This window comes from Pezoporus flaviventris, unplaced genomic scaffold (genome assembly GCF_033815535.1).
Source record: "Pezoporus flaviventris isolate CSIRO_AGI_PZ_B2104156 unplaced genomic scaffold, CSIRO_AGI_Pfla_v1 ptg000078l, whole genome shotgun sequence".
Classification (NCBI taxonomy): domain Eukaryota; kingdom Metazoa; phylum Chordata; class Aves; order Psittaciformes; family Psittacidae; genus Pezoporus; species Pezoporus flaviventris.
In genome coordinates, this window is record NW_026892626.1 from 12,693,952 (window position 1) to 12,713,430 (window position 19,479).

Consider the following 19,479-nt stretch of genomic DNA (forward strand, 5'->3'; position numbering starts at 1 on the left):
AGTGAAAAAGAAAGTCCAGATCATGAAATAAATCTGCTGGGACTCATGTTATCTGCTAATCTAAATCAGCAAGAAAAGCACTGGTGGATTAGGAACAGTGGAATATGTTTGTTTTCCTATGGAATAATACCCTTTGGGGGATGGCAGCTGTAGATAGGACAACAGGTAACAGGTTCAGACTTAAACAGGGGAAGTTCAGGTTACATATAAGGAAAAAAGTTCTTTACTGTGAGGGGGTGAGGCACTGGAATGGGTTGCTCAAGGAGGTTGTGAATGCTCCATCCCTGGTGGTGTTCAAGGCCAGGTTGGACACAGCCTTGGGTGACATGGTTTAGTGTGAGGTGTCCCTGCCCATGGCAGGGGCGTAGGAACTAGATGATCTTAAGGTCCTTTCCAACCCTAACTATTCTATGATTCCATAATGGAGGCTTGTCATGCCCTAAGTGCCCTGAGGGACTACATGAACTCTGAATTTCAGAGATGAAGTTGTACAGTTGCCATGTGCATTTTTGGGCCATATTTTCAAAATTCAGAGGGCTCATGTTTGATCCTTTTGTTGGGATAGCTGCATGGATGTGCAAATAGCCAGTAAATGCCTTCACTTTAATGGGGTGTGTATGCTTGGCTTTGAAAGCCTGGCTTTTAGAGACAAGGCACTATCCCATACCTTTGGAGAAGAGAAACGCAGCTGGTCAGATGCTGTGTAAGATACAGTTGAGTCTGAGACTGAGAGGCTGTTGCAGGATTTTCAGACCTTGAGCATAAGGCTTCTTTCTTTTTCCAATTGGATTTCACGGTCAGAACTTGGGGTAAGAATCCTGAGACTCGGGAGCAAATAGGTTTTTATGGAGATTTAAATTACATTTTACACTTGAAAAATCAGTCTGAGCGGTGAGTGAAACGGCCTGGCATTTTGTCTCTGTGCCAGTCCTCTGTTGCTCTCTTCCTGGCCAGAGCAAGTTACATTTACAAGGTACCTTGAGTGGTGTGTGGCAGTGTCAGGGCAAGATACAGGTGAGTAAATAGAAAGAAAACATTAAGAGCTAATATTTTCTCCTCCTTTGAAGCCCTCCTTAAAGCCTGTTTTAAAAGCCTGTGAGGATTTTAGCTCTCATTTACCCTGGCTTGGTCAAGTGATATACAGCAAAGAGTTGTAGGCTTGCTTATAGCTTTCTCCTGCCAGCTTTTCAGCGTGAGGTGTGGTATCAGTCCAGTACCATTTCTATCACTTCAGCTGAAGCCCCCTCTGCTGACAAATAGCATCACCACGTTAGTGGACTATTTAGAGTCTGTCCACTGATTCTTATTGTTCAGCTGATCAAAATCACATGGACCATATCCCTTCTGTATGTAAAAATCCAGCAGTTTTCCATAGCTGGTGTTGGTTTTGGAAACACATTTTCAGATAGTCCTACATTAATTTGCAGTGTCCAATGCTTACATTGGAGTAATTCACTCTGAATTCACTACAGTTTCCGACAATATCTGCTGAGGCTGGTATCTATTTGATTCCACTTTCAGCAATATTTATCTACTACAGAGATTAGTGAACATAACTGCCAGTCAGTTTATGAACTGAAGAGCTCATAAGGTTGATACTTTTATGCTATTATTTTATGACTTTTGGTGCATCTCTGGATAAATGGGTGACTGTTATTTTCCCTCAGAGCATAACTGTAATTCAGGGCCCTAAATGAGGAACTGTAAGCACAGAGCTCCAAACCCTGAATTCTCACTTACTAGTGGTAGTGGCGGGGTTCGGAACCAGTCACCTGATGGCACAGTCTAGCCCTGTAAATAACATCTATCCAGGTGAATTCCCCTCCCCTCCTCCTGTGGAAAGCAGTTACATGTCAGCTATGATCATCTCTTTTCCCACTGTTTTTGGCGTGAGTTGCTGAAAAGCAAATCTTTCCCACACCTAATGGTATCTGTTAATTACCTGTGAAAAAGCAATTACCTCCAGGTGATACAACTCTTTGGGAAGGTTTTTTAATTGGCATAGATGGGGAAAAAACCTCTCTGCTATGGATGTTGTTTTCAGAAAAATCTTCTCAAATATTGTACCTGATGTATCACATTAGACACATCAGATTGGGTTGCATCAGCAGTGTTGCATTACATCACATCACCACGGTAATGTGCTGTGACAGACTTGCAATGCAATGTGTCAGCTGGAAAATGGGGAAAGATGTGATTTCCTGAACAAAATGCTGCCTAAGCTTTATGGTATTTTCCCGTCCTCCAAGTAAAGAAGTGGCTGTTTATATTTTGCAGTATTTTTAAAAGACTCAATTGCCCGTTGAAGAATTCTAAGCATTTTTTGTTTGTTTGCTTCCTGTTCTCCATGGATAATGAACAGGTCTAGAAGGAAAGGTATTTTTTGCTACTTACATTTCCATACCCAGATAATAATACATCTGTTTCCTCAAACTTTTAGTAAACTGAGAAAGCATTTCCCAGGAGAGGGAAGTTTCTTACCACTTGTATAACACTTTGTCCAGTGCCTAGTTTTTTACCTTAACTCATGCAATATGCTTCATGTGAGGAATACCAAGGGGTAAGTTCTATATAAGTGAGGTTCAGGATCACAGTGGTAAGGCTGCAAATACAGAGAGAAAACATGGCAGCAATGCACGGGTGCATCAGTCAGAGCTGTAATTAGAAGGCGATTTTATGGAGCATGACTTATTTATAGTGCACATCTACAGGGATAACATTGAAGTACCTTACTCTGCCTTCCTTCATGACTATGACCTTCTCCGTAGGGATGGGAGCAGGCAGATAACTGCAGACTATTGTCTGTCTGTTGGAATGTCATCCTTCTGTAATATATTGAAAGACACAATTTGCATCAGGGAAGGTATTTCTCAAATCCTGAGTTAGGGTGACCTGGCCAGATCAGGATGGAGAGGAGAGTGCAGTGTCCACTGTGGTTGCCAAGAGTGACATGTGCCCAGCCAGCCTCACAAAATAAACAGTTCCCATGTGCTCGCTGTTCTTTGCAGGAGTTTCTACTCTAATTCAGTTGATGTCAGTTAGGCATCTTTGGCAGCAGACTTGCTTGAAGTCCTTAAAGGGACTCTGCACAGAGCAGAGAAGGCAGGAATAGGTGCACTTCCGCAGTAGCTATGGAAGCAGAGTGCATAGAGATGAAACAGCAGCGCTGGTAAAGGAAATAAACTTGGAACTGTTAAGCCCTTTAGGAAAAGAGGAGCTATGAAATCCTTGCAGAAGCAAAAATCCAACTATTTTCAGTATCTCTTCACAATCTGCATTGTCAGAAATAATGTGCAGTATCAGTTTGCTTCCTTTCCTAGCTAATTTTTTAAGAAGTTGTCCACTTTTTTATCAGCTACTCAGCTTTGTCTGATAATGAGCCTCCTTTCAGGCACACATTGTGCTTCAGTAAACCATCAAAACCAATATACAGAGAATTTCTGAAAAAAGAAGTGCTATACAATAATGATGAACATATTGTCCTCAAGCTGTGGAGGTTAACAACCCAGAATTGCTTTGGTATTTGTACATAGTGAAATAAAAAGAATTTATATGTTTGCTCTCATTTTAGTGGGCTCTTGTGATTCATTACACTGGCACTTCAGAGTTGAGAATAGTCACTTGTCTCCTGCAAAGCAGCACCCTTAACTGTGTTACTATTTGGTTGCTCATTATTGTCCTAACTCTTTTCTTTTTTATTGCTGCACAAATACACTTTGGTCTCACAGTAAGTTGCCTAATGCTGCTTTCTGTGGCATTCATTGTCTGAAGGATCAGGGTTCTGGTGTACTCAGAAAGAAATCAACTAAGTAAATCTATAGTAGCATTGTTGTTTAAACGGTGTCTTGGATCGTTAAAAATAAAGAAAAAAAAGATAAGTTATGTTCCTATGGGTACCTTTCATTTAAGTTCAATAGGTTTTTTTTTTATAAAATGGTAGCAGCTATGTAGAAAACCTTTACTTACCTTTTTGCTTACTTTGATTTAGTCTTTAAGGACAATACAGTCATTTTACAGTCTGTCCTGGGTAAGGGAAAGTGCATAATTGCTGTGCCCTAGGAGCAGCCTGGGAAATAAATTATGAGTTGAAAGGCTCTAATCTTTCCCTGCCAACCTACAGTCCTGCTTGCTTTAAGCAGGTATTAAGACCATTAAGAATAAAGGTATTCAGGGGCCTAAGGATGCAAATACGCTCACAGTCTTTTGGGTTATTTTTTTCTCCAGAAATGGAAGGTAGGCCACTCATGTTCGCTGAAACCAAGAGGACCTGCACACCTGTTCCCTTCTAGCCCTCTGCAAAAAGTGTTATATGCCTTATTGCATCCGTAAGTTCCTCCAACAGTCCTAAACTGGATCCTGTTATTTTACCTGAGGCCCTGGCTCCATACCCAGCAGTATCCAGGTAGCATGAGACCATCCCATATTACCTACCTGGTGCCTATTTGGTCTCTACTAACCATATGAGAATTCCTGTGGGGCAAGCTCAGAAATCGTTGTTTCTATTCTGGCAGCCACATTTGCTCAGGAGAACTATACTTTAAACAAAGGGGCAACCTTGGTGCTTCTGTCACTTGTTTTCATCAAAATGTTTGTTTTCTATCCCTCATTCTATGTATAAGTCATTCAGATCAATAACCATTCTTAGTCTTATCTTTTAACCAAATATTAACTGTGTTTTCTGTTTACCAGCTGATATTAACTCACACTAGCTTTTTCCTGCATTCAGAAATCCTGTTCTCAGCTTTTTCTTTAAACCTGTTATTAATTCTGCCTTTTATGTCTAAATCTGGTACAGCAGCACAATTAACTGCTTTCCTTTAACATGCAAGATTATAAGCGATCTCTGTGATACTGCTGACATTAAGAAAGTAAATGGGGTTAAACTGATTCTCATTACAAGCTGATCTTTATACAGTCTTTGGTTGGCAGAACCGGTAACAGATGTGTATTGCAGAATTAATTTTAAGAGAGTTACAAGAACCATTGCTACATAGCAGTGACATCAGGTGATATCAGATATCGGAGAATGGAAGAATCCACACAAGTGTTTTATCTCCCTCAAGCCAAGATATTAGTTGTGCTTTATTCTGTCATTTAAAAGAAATCCTTAATGACACTGTCAACATCTTCTTTTGTGCTCTTTGTTTCCTTCTGATTTTAATACGAATCAGTTTTCCCTTTAGCAAGACTGGGAAGTAGAGAAGTTCAAGCTCTGCTGCTCACAGTGAGTAAGAGCTACTTTTCCTACTGCAATAGGAAGACAGTTATCTCAGTTCTTTTGCTCTATGGTCTCAGACTTTGTTGGTGGCGAGTTCATAGAAACAGTGTGTCAGGATGTTTTGTCAGATATAGCAAGAAGTGTTCCATGATGAGACAGAGAGAAAAATGACTCAGCAGCTTGCGAGAGAGCAAGCTGGTGATACATGTGGGTAAGTGACTGAAATAGTGACTTTCCCCTGCCCAACAAGACACACGTCTGTTAGAGTAAAGCAGTTAAACAGGTAAGTCAGCTAATTCTGTGCTTCACTTTGTGAAGAACAGGAATTTAATACAATTTTAAAAGAAGCAGTAGTACTTGAGACAGCAAAAGACTAATATGTGACTAAGGTTTTTACAGATGCTGTAAGGTGAAGTTAATGCTCAATTCTGGCTAGATTTATAAAGGCTGTGATCAGCAGGTGTGCCAAAATGGAGCTATGAGTTTTGAAGTTTAAGGCTGAATTCCAGGGTTTCAGGGCAGATACCATATGTGAGTGAGATTTGTAATAGCAATGCCAAGGACTTAACAGAATAACACTAACCACCCACTCCCCTTCAGAAAGCTTTCTTTTGAAACTGGATGCAATAGGCACTCAGGAAAGCACTGAAAGACTCCAGCACACAGAATAGCTGCTGAGAAAGCTGTGAGAAATCACCTTTAGGGAAGCAAGACTGCAGCTAGCAGTGTGACATCTCAGGGTGGGGAATGGAAGAGGAAGAGATTAGAGAAAATGAAAAGTTTCCACCTGGTGTGAAAATATTAATGTGAAGAATGCAGCACAGCAATATCTTGTGAGCACTTTCTTAGCACCTTCTTTTCAGTAGGTTGCTGGAGATTTGCTTTGCTAGCTTGCTCCCTTGAAAGTTCTTCAGGCTTCCATGAAAACAGGCAGATGTATCCTTTCAGGGCAAGGCAGTAAGGTGTTTGAGTGATCTTACCTTTGTGTCCTGAACCGTGGATGTACTGGATGGCTGGATGGGAAGCCTTGGGGTTCCTGGATAGAAAGCCTAAACTTGACATTCACTAAAGAGAGCTAGTTTCTAACCACTGTATCCTTGATAAGCAGCACATCGGTAGGAGGGCAAAATAAAAATTGCTCTAGGCTTGGAGAAGCTTTTGCATTACTGCTAGTCCAATTATTTCCTTTTTTACACATGTTCAGCAATCTCTTGCCTCTGTAATTACTGCACTGAACACTGCTACTATTAGATACAGCCACTAGACTTTCAACAAGCCCTCATTACTTGCACTTGCTATCTTATAATTTAACAACAGTGTCTTTGAGAGCAGTGTAGCTTCTCCCTCCTTCACAGCAAACTCACACACTTGCGTATGGACACTTGTGTAAGAGCTGGTTTGCTAAGGAACAGTGAAGAAGCCAAGGGCAGAGCTGCAGAACATGGAAGCAGATGCATGCAATGGTCCTAATTTTAATACTCTAGTGAAAAGTCATTCATTATATCAGTGTTGGGCAAATTTTCCCTTTCCTTGAGGAAGAGTGGCAAAGGATGCTGTCCCAGTAAAATCAAGCTTTAGTGTCAGGAAGTAAATTGCCAAATTAGAAAGCATGTAGATACCTGAAAGCCTCTGAGGTCTTATATTGATGTCAGATGTGAGGACAGCTATGTGTGAGTTGGCCCTGAACATCTGAAGAGATGGGGAAGGCAGGTTGAGAAGGTTTGCCTTTTCCCAGCTTTTCCTCAGCTTGGCAGTTTCTTTCCTGTACTCTGTGCTCTTGTAATAGTGTTGAATACTAAACAGAGGTAATTTTGTGTACGTCCAGGCAAGCAGGAGTTTGATGGGCCTGGCTACCTGATTAGCTGGTGTATTTTCTATGCTGACCTCAGGTGGCCAGGCAGAGCAGGCGTTTAAAAACTCATCCGTCTCTTGTCTTCCTATCTTTGAATTTGCATAATTAAAGGTGAATTACTTGCTCTATTTTTAATATATGCAGTGAAAATGCATGAAAAGCTGAAAAATTACAGCAATCCAGTAATTCATTTCATGTCCCATTCAGAATTACAGCTTTCCAGTGCCAGCTCAAACACTGAAGATTCCCTGCCACCATAAAGCTATAATTGCTGAATTAATAACAGGAGGTTTTGGAGAGTGACTGCACAGAATCTCTGACCCAGGTAATAGAAATGCTCATGTTAAAGTGAAGTTGATACATGTGACTTAATCTATTTCATATTGGGCTCAAGTAGTGAAGATCATTGCTCTCCTTACTATAGGACGTTATGGGAACTGCAGCAAGGTATTACTTTTCAGACTCAGTTTAAGCCAGCTGTGTTAGCCAACAGGGATTAGAAATTAACATTTCAGGGAACAGCCAGGCTAGTTTTTCTTCCATCAGAGGACTTGTACACCAGATCTGCTAGTCTGCTCAGCACTTCTGGGAGGTAGAATTCTCCATCTGCTGCAAAGGCATGGAGAACAGGATGTAAAGGGAGATGGTGAAAGGCTTCTGCTAGCATTTCATTACTCCAGAATATTATTAATAACTAAAAAACCAATCCTTCCCCTGCACCTTCCAATTCGGGAGCAAATTCTGCAGCTGCTGCTTTCCACAAATGTGTTGCCTCATGGCCCACGCAGATATGGTGCTCATAAGGACTGGGATAGTGTGAACTTTGTTTCTAAACAGAATAACAGGAAGTTAACCAAAGCAGTGTGATTTGAATGAAGAGGTACCTTTTTTTTAAAGGGTTACTTAGGCATTGGAGGGAGCTGGTAACCATTTGCCATGACTTCCTCATGTTGGGACCCTGATGCAGTGATCATTTGTACCTGTGGGACTCTCCGTTGATTTCAGTATATTTTATGATTCTTAGACATCAATATAATCTGATTCAAGTCATTAGAGATCAGCTGGCCCATGTCAAGTGGTCTGGTTGCACCAAAGTATTGATTTAATGAACTATTCATGTTGCTAAGCTCATCTGCAGAAAAAAAACAAGAGGTATGACCAGGCAGACACTGGACTTCTCAGCTCAGAATTATGTGCAGCACTAAAGATCTTTGCAATAGTTTCATTGAGATTGTATGTTCATTATGGATAAAAAGAACTGGCAGTTTCCAGGGCTGGCAATCTGGTTCCTTTTGTAAGAATTACCATCATTAATTAAAATCTCTTTTTCTGTCTAATTATTTCAGCTCTAATTCTCTTGCAGGTTCATAAATAGTAACTTCCCTTTGTCCTGGAAAAAAGTTCATTTTTTCTCCTTTTCTTTGTCATTGCCCTCATTCTCTGCCCTCTCTTGGTTTAAGGTAATTAAACTTTCAAAGTCTGGTCACCTCTCTGAAATATTTAAACATAATCAAAGAAATTTTCATGGGTGGTTTTTGCCTGCAAAGCTCCATGAGATTTTTGAATGCAAAGGCTGTGCTTTTCCCTTCTGCAAATAACTGCAGAAGAGGGGCCAGGCTCAGGAAGGGATCAGTTCTTTCCACTCTGGCTCACTAGTACACAAACCCTGTGCTACCAAGTGCAATTATAAAAGCAAATATTTCAAGCCTTGCAGGCATTGTGAAAGGTATTTAACCTGATCTCTGTAATTGCTTCTTTGCCATTTAGCACTAAGATCACAGCATTTACTGTTGGATGTTGATAATTCTCTCAGCTGAACTTTTGCATCCAGCAGATGATTTTTGCAGAATATTCCCATGGAAGATAACTGGAATTTGTACATGCTTGAATGCCTACACGCAGAATAGCTTGGACTAACGAACATTAATGGAGAGGAGAAAAATCTTCCCAAAGCCAGATATGGGCAGCACTATTACCCAAAAGAGCTGAACAAGAGACCTTTCTATTTTGAGAAGAAGTCAGTATAAAAAGTGTTAAGGCAGAAGAAGATCCTGCTTTGGGCATCTTGAGGTTGAAGTAGGAGAATCTTTCTAGGCTGTCAGCAAGGCAATCATTTTTGAGGTCTCTATAAAATCTGCCTTTCCTGTGCAAATATTTAGCTTGCTGGCTGGTGTTTTCTTGAAATTTCCTTTATTAAGTGTCAAGTTTTGGTACCAGAAAATATCACACAGAGCTAAAAGTCAAACTAAACCATGAATTAAATTTCTCAAACTGATATACAGTGAAGGATAAACCAGAATGTCAGAGGCTAGTTTACATAAATACTATCCCTAGATCAGAGGCCATCCATACCTGTCCAGGGAAGCCCCTGTGCTTACACCTTAGAGACACAGGTCTACCAGCCATATAGGCTAGGTTTGGAAAATTACTGGTATGCCCACTGGTTTCACCATAAAAATAGAAAATGGTGCCTGAATCACCCCAAGGACTTGGGGAAATTCACTAAATGCTTTTATTTTAAGAAAAAAATATCCAGCTTCTTCGTCCAAAAACATAAAAGATGCCAGTGGTACAAGGTATCATGTATGGGACAACTCTCAGGCTAGGAGGATCCGTCAGGCTGGATGTGGTTCTGGGCAACCTGATCTAGTTGAAAATGTCCCTGCTTATTGCAGCGGGGTTGGACTAAATGGTTTTTGAAGGTCTCTTCCAAACAAACTATTCTATGATTCTGTGATTCAGCACCACCTGCCAGTGTTGGAGTCTTGCCTTGGCCCAGTATGCAAAATCCTTCTGGTTTCCAAAGACAGTCAATACAGTTTCAGCCAAAGCTTGCTGTTTATGGTGCATTTATAAGCGAGACTTCCAATAGCAACACTTTTAATAGCAGTTAGGCCCCGAAACAATGGTGTCTATCAAACCAATTGAATTCTGCTTAGAAGCAATTAGTTCTATGAGCTACAAAGACAACAGCATTTCTAGTCCCTGTGTCCTGCATTTATCTCCGGATAAACGGACAGCTTATTTGTCTAGTTACTAAGATGTCTTCTTCATAAAATTTGTAGAAATGTTAATACCCTGACTACACACAGATATACGTATTCAGAGAGGCTCTGTGATCATATAAAACTTTTTAAAAGCATAAAAGGAATCATTTTTTCTGGATATTTGCAGTGCCAGAAAGGAGCGGCAGAACTGGAGAGAAGGAAAAATGCATGTCCACAGATCACAAGCAGGAAAGTCGGTATTTTGAAATACTTCGATGGTGACAAGAATGTTGTCTCCTCTCCAATGCTGGGTTTTTTTAAAGCTCAGTAGGCAGCAAAATGAAATGTTTTACTGTTTTATCAAGTGCAGCAAAGTCACTGCTATTATACTTGCAATTTCATGACCTGGTAAACCGATACCTTTGTGCTTAAGGGTCTAAGTGTCCGTGGTGTAGAAAACTGATGCTGCTGCTGCTTTGTGAAATAGAAACTGCATCACTTGATATTTGCCCTTGTAGAGCATGACCTTTTGGCTAGTGTTTTTAGTAAAATCAAGAATGAAGAAAACCAGTGAACAGTTAATCTGGAGATATATTTATATTTTTCAACGTGGGCTGTATGGAATATGTATTGCCTCTTCAAATACAGTGATTCAGCACCATATGCCAGTATTGGATTCTTGCCCTGGTCCAGTGTACAAACTTTCTGATTTCTTCAAGACAGAAAATACAGTTTCAGCCAAAGCTTGCCTTTTATGGTGCATTTACAAGAAAAACTTCCAAGAACAGCATTTTAGCAGCTGGTAGATCCTGAAACTACAGTGCCTGACAGACCAATTGAAAACCTGAGTTTTCTTGGTGGGTGCGTTAAGCCATCTGCAAGTACTATAGATCCGGTGTAGCTAATTTCATAACTTGATCAGGGATATGAGAGAAATCTGGTTGTAGGAGAAGGGACCCCCTGGCTGTGAGTTTCCACAGAAATCTCTTTGATTTCACCAGTGAATGGTATCTTTATGCTATTCTTGCTGTGTCTTATCTAATGTGTTATTGACGTTATTGCATTTGCTTTCAAACACAGTCATTAGAACATTTAATTTGCAGCAGCTGTAATTTATATTTGTAATTTTGTCTAAGATCAATAAAGGAAACTGAAGAGATTTATAGCCCTAGTTTCAACTAAGATAAATTGAAACGGACTCTATTTCCCTTAAAAGCTGTATTTAAACAGTATTTTAAAAGAACAAAATGAATTAGATATTTGCATACGTAAATAATCCTTTGTGTCTGGAAGAAATGTTGGAAAGAGTGAACATGGTCAGTGTGTTCTTCTTTGAAATACAAATAAACTCCTGGGAGATGTCACCTTAGCATAGGATCTAACAGGGGTCAAGTAACCATTCCAAAATGTTTCTGAACAGCAGCAGTCAATAAATATCCTTGAGATCTGTTGCATTAATGCTCCATAATAAGGCTGTAGCTGCATGGTTTAAATACTGTCAGGATCAGTCTGAGAGTGGAAAGCACAGACCCTGAAAGCACAGCTTGCTCTTATTTTACAGCAGTCCTTGAACATGCATTGCAGAAATGTGTTAATAATTTTTGAGCAGTCTGTATTCAGTTCTGAAATATTCATGTTCCAAGCACGGACTCGTGCATGGGGAAGAGCTGCCTCTCCCATGCAGCAGTTAGCTGAGGGATTACGCTGGGCAGAAGAGACGTGAGCAGAGTCAGGCCAGCTCAGGGCTGCAGTACATTTTCAAGATGAGTCTTACAGAGGGAAGGAAGAAATGCCTAATGAACCTTTGGTCTCTTGCACAGCAGCAGCAGCAGCATGGGATACCGAATCAGTGCCCAAAAGAGCTGGAGGCTGGGGATGGGGAGGATATCTTTGCAGCTGGCCCAGTTTAGCAGCTTGTGGGTGTGCTCAGCCCTCAACTCTGAAGCCTTTCAAACATGGTGTCCTCGGGGAAGGGTGTATATTCTTTCTCCACCCAGCATTAATCTGTTTGATGCCTAATCCAGCTGCCTTTTGCCAATAGATTGCTGGGCACATGTTACTCTTGAGATGTAGAAGGCTTGAAATTTCAGCTGTTTTGGATAAAGCTCCATGTCCTACCGTTCTGTGATCACCTGAAAGTGACACAAGCTGTACTGAAGGAAAAGATAATTTGTACTTCTCTGTGGCATGAAGAAGAAAGTTGCACAGTAAGACCTTGACCTCCTCTACCAGGCAGTTAGCTTTTTGATAGATTTTTCAATATCGTGATGGTTTGACTTGGGGATTTGCCAAACTGCTTCACCCTTTCTGGGTTTCATTTAGCTCAGAACCTGTGTCCTGAGCCCCCACTTGTCTCAGAGCTCCTGGATTTGTGGTATTCATGGGCACATGAATGTGGTTGGTATATGGCATGGCGAAAGGAAGGGAACAAGCTCATCTTCTGGCATTCTAGAAACATGCATGTCCAAATGACACTTGAATTCTGCAGGTGTTTATCCCTGTGGGAAGCAGTCCAAATGGAAACTGGGGCTTCTAATCTGTGCTGTTCTTGGATTGCAAGTGGGTGGGGGCAGGACAGGAAAACTCCCCATTTACTACATTTCCACTTGTTGCAGCCTGTGAAGGTTACAGAGCAAGCAAGAGTAGAACCTGATCCACCTTTGTGCGCATGCCACATTTCATGAAGAGGATTCATCTTTGCATGCTGTCAAAGGCAGCTAAGTACTGTCGTGGAAGAGTCTCACTTCCTCCTTTTTATTATTGTGGCTGGTTGAATTCAATTAATTTAATACATTTTTAATAGTGCAGTGCTGCCATCTCTACAAGTGCCTTGTAAACAACAATTTTTGCTGTAAGCAGTCAACCAAAGTGTCTAGTCATCACATGCATTGGATGTTACCATTATGATCTTGGACTTCGTGTGAATAATGTCTGAACTGCAACAAATTGCTATACAGGCCACAAGACCATAAAACCAGTAGTTATTTCTGCTCTTATAACTACTATGCATTATAATTGTATACACTTTAAGACAATTGCTAGATATGCTGACAAGGGATTATGGTGCCAGGGCCAGAACAGAGATGGAGAAGTCGATGGAAGATAGGCCTTCTTCTGAGGACCTTCTTTTGCAGATGGCTAATGTAGAAGCAACTGTGTCAAGGAGAGGAAAAAAAGAGAGGCAAGGAGACACGCTCAGCATCACATGGTGAATCTCTTACAATGGAGTTAGTAGCCTGTAATCCTGAACCACTGCTAGGCTCACACCATTACCCTGTTCATCCAAACAAACAATACTGAAGCCCCAGACACCGTTTATTGTGTGCTATCAGTTCAACTTGTCACTTCATCTATACTTTCTGTTACCCAGTGTTTTCCTTAGAATCTTCTAACAAAAGATTCAGGTGAAAGATTCCTTGAAAATGAATAGCTATTTGTGAGTCAGTGCATGCTATTGGATTTCACCTGCCCTGGGTTTTGGAGGAGAGAAATTTAGAAGGAGCAATAGATAACACAGTCGTATTTAAATGACTGGTAGGTTAGTTTGAGGGCTTGCCAATACCATGCAATAGCCACGTATTCTGTTGTCAGCCTGCAAGACACTGTCTTCAAGCTTGAAGGGCTACAGCCCACATGGAGGCAGAATGGTCTGCACTTTTGTCATCTCTGACAGTGGGGGAGTTGATTTCCTTGCAGAAATTTGTTTGTATGTCCCTGGTATCTATCCTTTTGTGCTGAATAAATACTGTGTGGGAGTGCAAGAAAGGATGGCTGACTTTAACTGGGGTAAGAGAGTTCTGGTAAAGAGGATTTACTTCTACTAAGAAGGTCCTCTACTAAACATTAGCAGAGATGCTTTTCACCCCATCCCAGCACAGTCAAAGCATCTGGAGTGTCTTCTCCCCTGCACTCCAACTGATTTTGGGGGTAGAGGGTTGATCATGAATAAAACACTTCCAAATGTAATGCTCCCCTAAGATGTGCTGTGTTTTTTTCTCACCATTTTCAGGGCTTTCACTGGTGGGTGAATACAACTTGGAACTGAGCTTTGGAGCCCATCACTTTATTCTGCTGAACAGCAGTGTCAGGAGTCACAGCTGCAATGTGGAGATTGGCAGCCCCCCTTGCTTTCATGCACCTTTCGTGTGGGGAGGGTGGCATAGCAGGAGTGGAGATATCTATCCTTGGCTTTTTCCCTGGGGTGAACAAATGAAAGAAAGGGGTGTTTAAGAGATGTGTGCTATTAAGCCAGCATTTCAAGTTCCTAAATAATAGGAAGCATTGTGAAGCTTCTCCAGGGAGGAGGCTCCTGGTGGTAGCTCTCTCTGCCTCCCTGCTGTGAGTCATTGTGCACTCAAGTTCAGAGGAATTGGTACTAAGGAAAAAAGCACTGAGATAATAACCTTGAAAAATCAGAAGAGGAAGGGGGGGGGGGAAGGAAAGATTTATACACTGAAAAGAGCAGAACTGCCTTACCCTAAAAGCATTCTGTAAATGAGCTCCCATGCTTCCCAGCCTTTATCAAAGCCACTATCTTCTAAGGGTGGAGAGACCTGTGCATTGAGAATTAAGGACTTTACATGTTGTGCCACACAGCCTAAACCAGTGGTTGGTATGCTGCCAGTTTGCAACATGACTCATTAAGGCAATAGGAATGTTTTTAAATCTTATGCTTGCAATTATAAGAAAGAGTACTTTGTACTGCCTCGGGAGAAATGGTGTGCTGTGATTGTCTTTCTCTAAGTGTGCAGGTCTCTAGTGTTAAGAACGCTAACCTCCATTCAAGCATGTTTTACCTTTCTAAGAGCTATAGACAATGCCATGGTGTGTGGGAATTTTGTGGTGTTTGCTAGCTGCTGGGCCTTCTTTTCCTGGAGATAAACATCCTTTATGTTATAAAAAGAGCCCTTCAAGTTGCTGTTCTGATTTCTATTCCCTTCTACAGTGTTGCATGAATTTATTGTTTGTTAAAGGCTAACAGCCTAGAGACCTAAGCTCTTTGTTTATCCACAGAGTGAAATTCTTCTTGCTGTAGAGGGGAAGCCAAAGGCACTAATTGTCAATGATAGTGTTGCACTCAAGAAATATCCTTTCTCTATTTTCCAGCCACAATGATTTTGCCATGTGAAGGAGAACTCCTGGAATGGAAGTTGATTTGTACAATTTATCTGACAGAGACAGTGGGACTTCAGCTTGAGAACCTGGATGAACCCAAGTGAAGGTGAGGGGAAGAATGGTGGTTCTGTCAGATAGAGGATTTTTTTTTTATGCCTTACCTATGCTCTAAACCCAAATGCTCTTTGCAGAGCAATCTTGAGAACTGGACTGTGCAGTGATGATCAGTATGATGATCAGTGACCTTTATTTAGATTGGATATAAGGAGGAAATTCTTTCCTGTGAGGGTGGTGAGGCACTGGAATGGGTTGCCCAGGGAGGTTGTGAATGCTCCATCCCTGGCAGTGTTCAGGACCAGGTTGGACGAGGCCTTGGGTGATATGGTTTAGTGGGAGGTGTCCCTGCTCATGGCAGGGGGGGTGGAACTGGATGATCTTAAGATCCTTTCCACCCCTAACGATTCTATGATTCTATTTTGTCAGTAGGACCTATATAAACAGCTTCCTTGTGGAGTGAGTTCAGAGCAGTTTAAAACAGGGACCCCTTGTATGCACACACCTCCACATTAGGCATCATCACCATCAGTGTAGTACTCAAATGCCAAAGATTTTTTGATAATTTTTTCATTAATCTCAGTCAGTTTAAAATTATCTAATGTACTCCAAATGAGCTGCTTTAGCTCCCTGCTTTCCTCAGCTCTCTATGGTTTATTGATAAGTATAGCTGGTATCTGCTGATAACTCATACCTCCTATCCTTAAGCAGCTAAAACCGTTGGTGATCCTATTGTCATTATCTTAAGGACATAAAGAAAGAGAGGGAGGAAGATCATGTAACAGAAAAATACTTTTCTAACCCTACATTGTTGGTTTTGAATATGGTCCTAACATATGACTCTATCACAGCTTGCAAAGCAACCTTCCAAATGCGGAATTCATAGGAGATAGAACTATTTACCAACAGCTTATGAAAAGTGATATTGAAAGGCACTTTTATTTATTCATTTCTTTCTATAAAAAGAAGGTGATGCTGGGGGAGGGGAAGCAGAATTTAACAAAATAAGATAAATTTTGATATTTTCTTTCACGTTCTTTTAACAACCATTTAAGTAGACAGCATCCTCCAGCCTTACTCGTCTCTGAAACCCCAGAAAGCAGGAAGCTTCCATTTAATCTGAGGAAAGGTAGTAACATAGGCAGTGTTTATTCTGTGGTAGAGCTCTACATGAACGGCTACAAGGCATCTTCTTGAGAAACGTGAAAAGCAGATTTATTTTAATTACATCAATTTATGTTCATTAAAAACCTCCTCAGTAACTGGCCCTGGTATTGAATTGTTTTCTATCTCTTCCTAATGCACTCAGACAATGTTTATTTAATTTAATTGACAGTAAGGGTGAATTTATAGGACTGTAATTCACACTTCCAGTGAAAAGAGAAAAACATTGTGGAACTATATTATTTGCTGCAAAAATGAGGTAGAGAAATTGTCTATTCAATTTTAATAGTTTCCCTCATCAGGGTCTCTTAATGGGGTTTCTTTTGCAATTACTCTAGGGCATTTGAAGCTGGCCATTGTGAGAACTTGCCAAATGACAATGAAATAAATCCAAATGTTAGAGGAGTTTTTAACAGTGTAACCTGTTCACTTCCTTCTCTCGTTGACACAACTTCTTCCAGAGGACAAAATACTGAGTTTTGAAAAGATCTCTGTTCCCTCGTTTTTTTTTAACTAGAACTTCTGTTTCACCATTTCAGCACATGTTGTGGCTCTGGAATGAGTAATCAGAACACGTGCGTTTCCTGAAGGGCCTGTCTGGATCACAAGTAAGAAAGGTGCCTCTAGCTAAACTGTTCATAATTCTTGCTTAGCCTTTCTATGCTTGAGCCTATGGAAAATGAAGTCTTCAAATAACTTGATCTAAAAGCAAAACAAAGAAAAAAAAAAACAAAAAAAGGAAGTCCTATCACCCTTCACCATCCCTCCTATTTTAGGAGGCTTTGATGCATGAAGGTGCTATATCCCAAAGATAAGGGAAGACTGGTTTTATCACAACCCACACCACACAGTGGCTTCTGAGAAGCCTTGTAAGGCTAAAATATCAGTGTTGCCTCCTTCCACTGAAGGGCAGCAGCTGTCTTCTTATCACTCTCTTGCTGGTGGACTCCCATGACCGAGGAGGCAACTGGTTTCTGCCCACTTCCTTCCCAGGAGCAGCCAACCTCCCCTTTTGGTGAGTTCATCCTATGGTGCACATCACAGGCGTGGGACTGGCAGTGGGTTAACTGGGACGTCTTCCTCCTGCTCTCTCCTCGTGGGGTGTATGAGCCCTGCCACAAAGTGGAAAATTCCCCCCAATCCATCATGTACAGAACCTCAGTGAGCAGGAGACAACAATGTGTAACCTTTGAGTTGTTTCTGTTAAATCCTCCTGAATTATGAGATACTTTTTTGAAGTCCGTGCTTTCATGGATTGTGTAGCAAACAGTTTAACCTGGACATGTTTCAAAGTGGTCCTGATCTTTACAAGGAGTGAGCAACCAACCACAACAAAGTCATACCAGTTTGAGGACTTTCAGGAGGGAGAAAGGGAGGAAGGGAGAGAGGGAGCGGAAGATATTTCTATGGGACAGTGAATTACATTAAGGAATAAAGTGGGATCTGACCACATAACCTACCTGCTCATGGGGAGGCAGTCTGTACTTAAGCTCCAGGTTTTAAAGAAATTGCCCTTTGCAAGCTGAGGTTGTCATTGAGATGACAAAATTTCTTCCGGTACTATAATAAATAAAGGTAAGTATGACATTAGAAGTTAATAAATGGAGTTTATTTGTCCAGACAATCACCCTTCAGTGTAGAAATCAAAGGCACCAATGAACTTTAGCATCACTGTGTGAAGCTATTACAATGCACTGATTATTATCACATCTCAATAACTTCCAGTAATGTGTAAGTAGCATCAACAACAGCTATCACACAATTTCACTGGGCTTTCAGATAAGTATCTAGAAGTATAACCAGGTTTTAGAGGTATAAAGAATGCAATTACCATTTTAATATCTCTGCACAGGGAAAAGGAAGATTAATTTTTGTAGGTCTATTTTCCTGATTTTTCTCATAGGCTGGGAGATAGGTAAAAACCTGGTAACAATACACTAGAAATAAATAAAGTGCTGCTGATATCTAATTAAAGGGGCACAATTGGATAACAGAATTATTGGGAAAATCAAAATCTCTCATACTTTGAAATCATGCTGTACTTTTGTTTGGGTTTCCAAAAAGAAAGGTGAAATTTTGATACTGTTGACTCTTGTTTCATAATGAAGTTTCTTAAAGCAGCATTTCCATAGCAAGTCAGACAACCAGACAACAGGAAAAAATATTCCTTTCCTGTTAGGCTCTATTTATTGTTATAACACTTTTTTGAGTGTATTTTTTACCTGTCAATTTCTGTATTCTAATACAGGAATATAATGTGTTTTATAGCTTGATTTCCAGCTCATTCGCTGCTTCCTGATGAGGCTTGCAGAGTTGGTCCAATAAAAAATGAATTTAGTTTCTAAACACTGTGAATGCATGACTACTTTATTGAGATCCAGTGTAAGAAAAGAGGTATAACCTGGCAAATCTACCAGAACTGGGCTTACTCTGGGAAAAGCAGTAGTGTTTTGGCACAGAATCAGCAGGAGATTTGCTGCAAGCGGCTGGTGACCTTCTCTTTTTCCTTTATAACTTGATCTGAGCTGAGCATTTGTAGCTGTGCTACATCTGGGAGGTGGAGGGGGGGAAGATGTATCGTCTGCAGTCTGCACAGCAGTGTGCAGCATCATGTCAAAATCAAGATGGACTTGATAACTCTAATTAGTATTATCTCCCTATAGCAGGCTGCCAGGGATGTTGCTAAGATGCTGTGTGAGTCGGCAAGGTGGCAGAACAACAAACGGCAATCGGCAAAAAGAATAGAAACAAACCCTTTAAAGGGCACGTTTCACATCTTTCCTGTGTCTCAAGCATTAGAGATATTGAGCTTATATTTTAGACTGGAGATAAAGTCATGGAAAATCCATGACTTTTAGATCTTGCTACAAATTAATCCATTCACCAGGCAGCAAGTTTTAAAGTGGGTTCAGGCTTGAGGCGACAGACTGATCTCTGCAAGCAAGAGAAAAATCACAGCGGCTGTGCTGTCACATTCAGCCCATCACACTTCTGACAGCTCCCTGCAACAGGAACAGATAGGTGGCAAATCTTAATGACCCATTAATATAACTGGCCACATTTATATAAATGCTAGGAGCATTGACATC

At 40.8% G+C, this 19,479-nt stretch overlaps 1 long non-coding RNA gene across 2 annotated transcripts in view; it reads left to right on the top strand.

Annotated features, from left to right (window-relative positions):
* LOC133279647 (uncharacterized) overlaps window positions 1-19,479 on the top strand; it is a 174,545-nt gene that overhangs the window by 131,595 nt on the left and 23,471 nt on the right. For both annotated transcript variants that reach the window (XR_009746939.1, XR_009746940.1), the window contains exons 2-3: window positions 7,278-7,395; window positions 15,164-15,278. This is a non-coding gene — a long non-coding RNA (uncharacterized LOC133279647). The remainder of the gene's footprint in view (window positions 1-7,277; window positions 7,396-15,163; window positions 15,279-19,479) is intronic.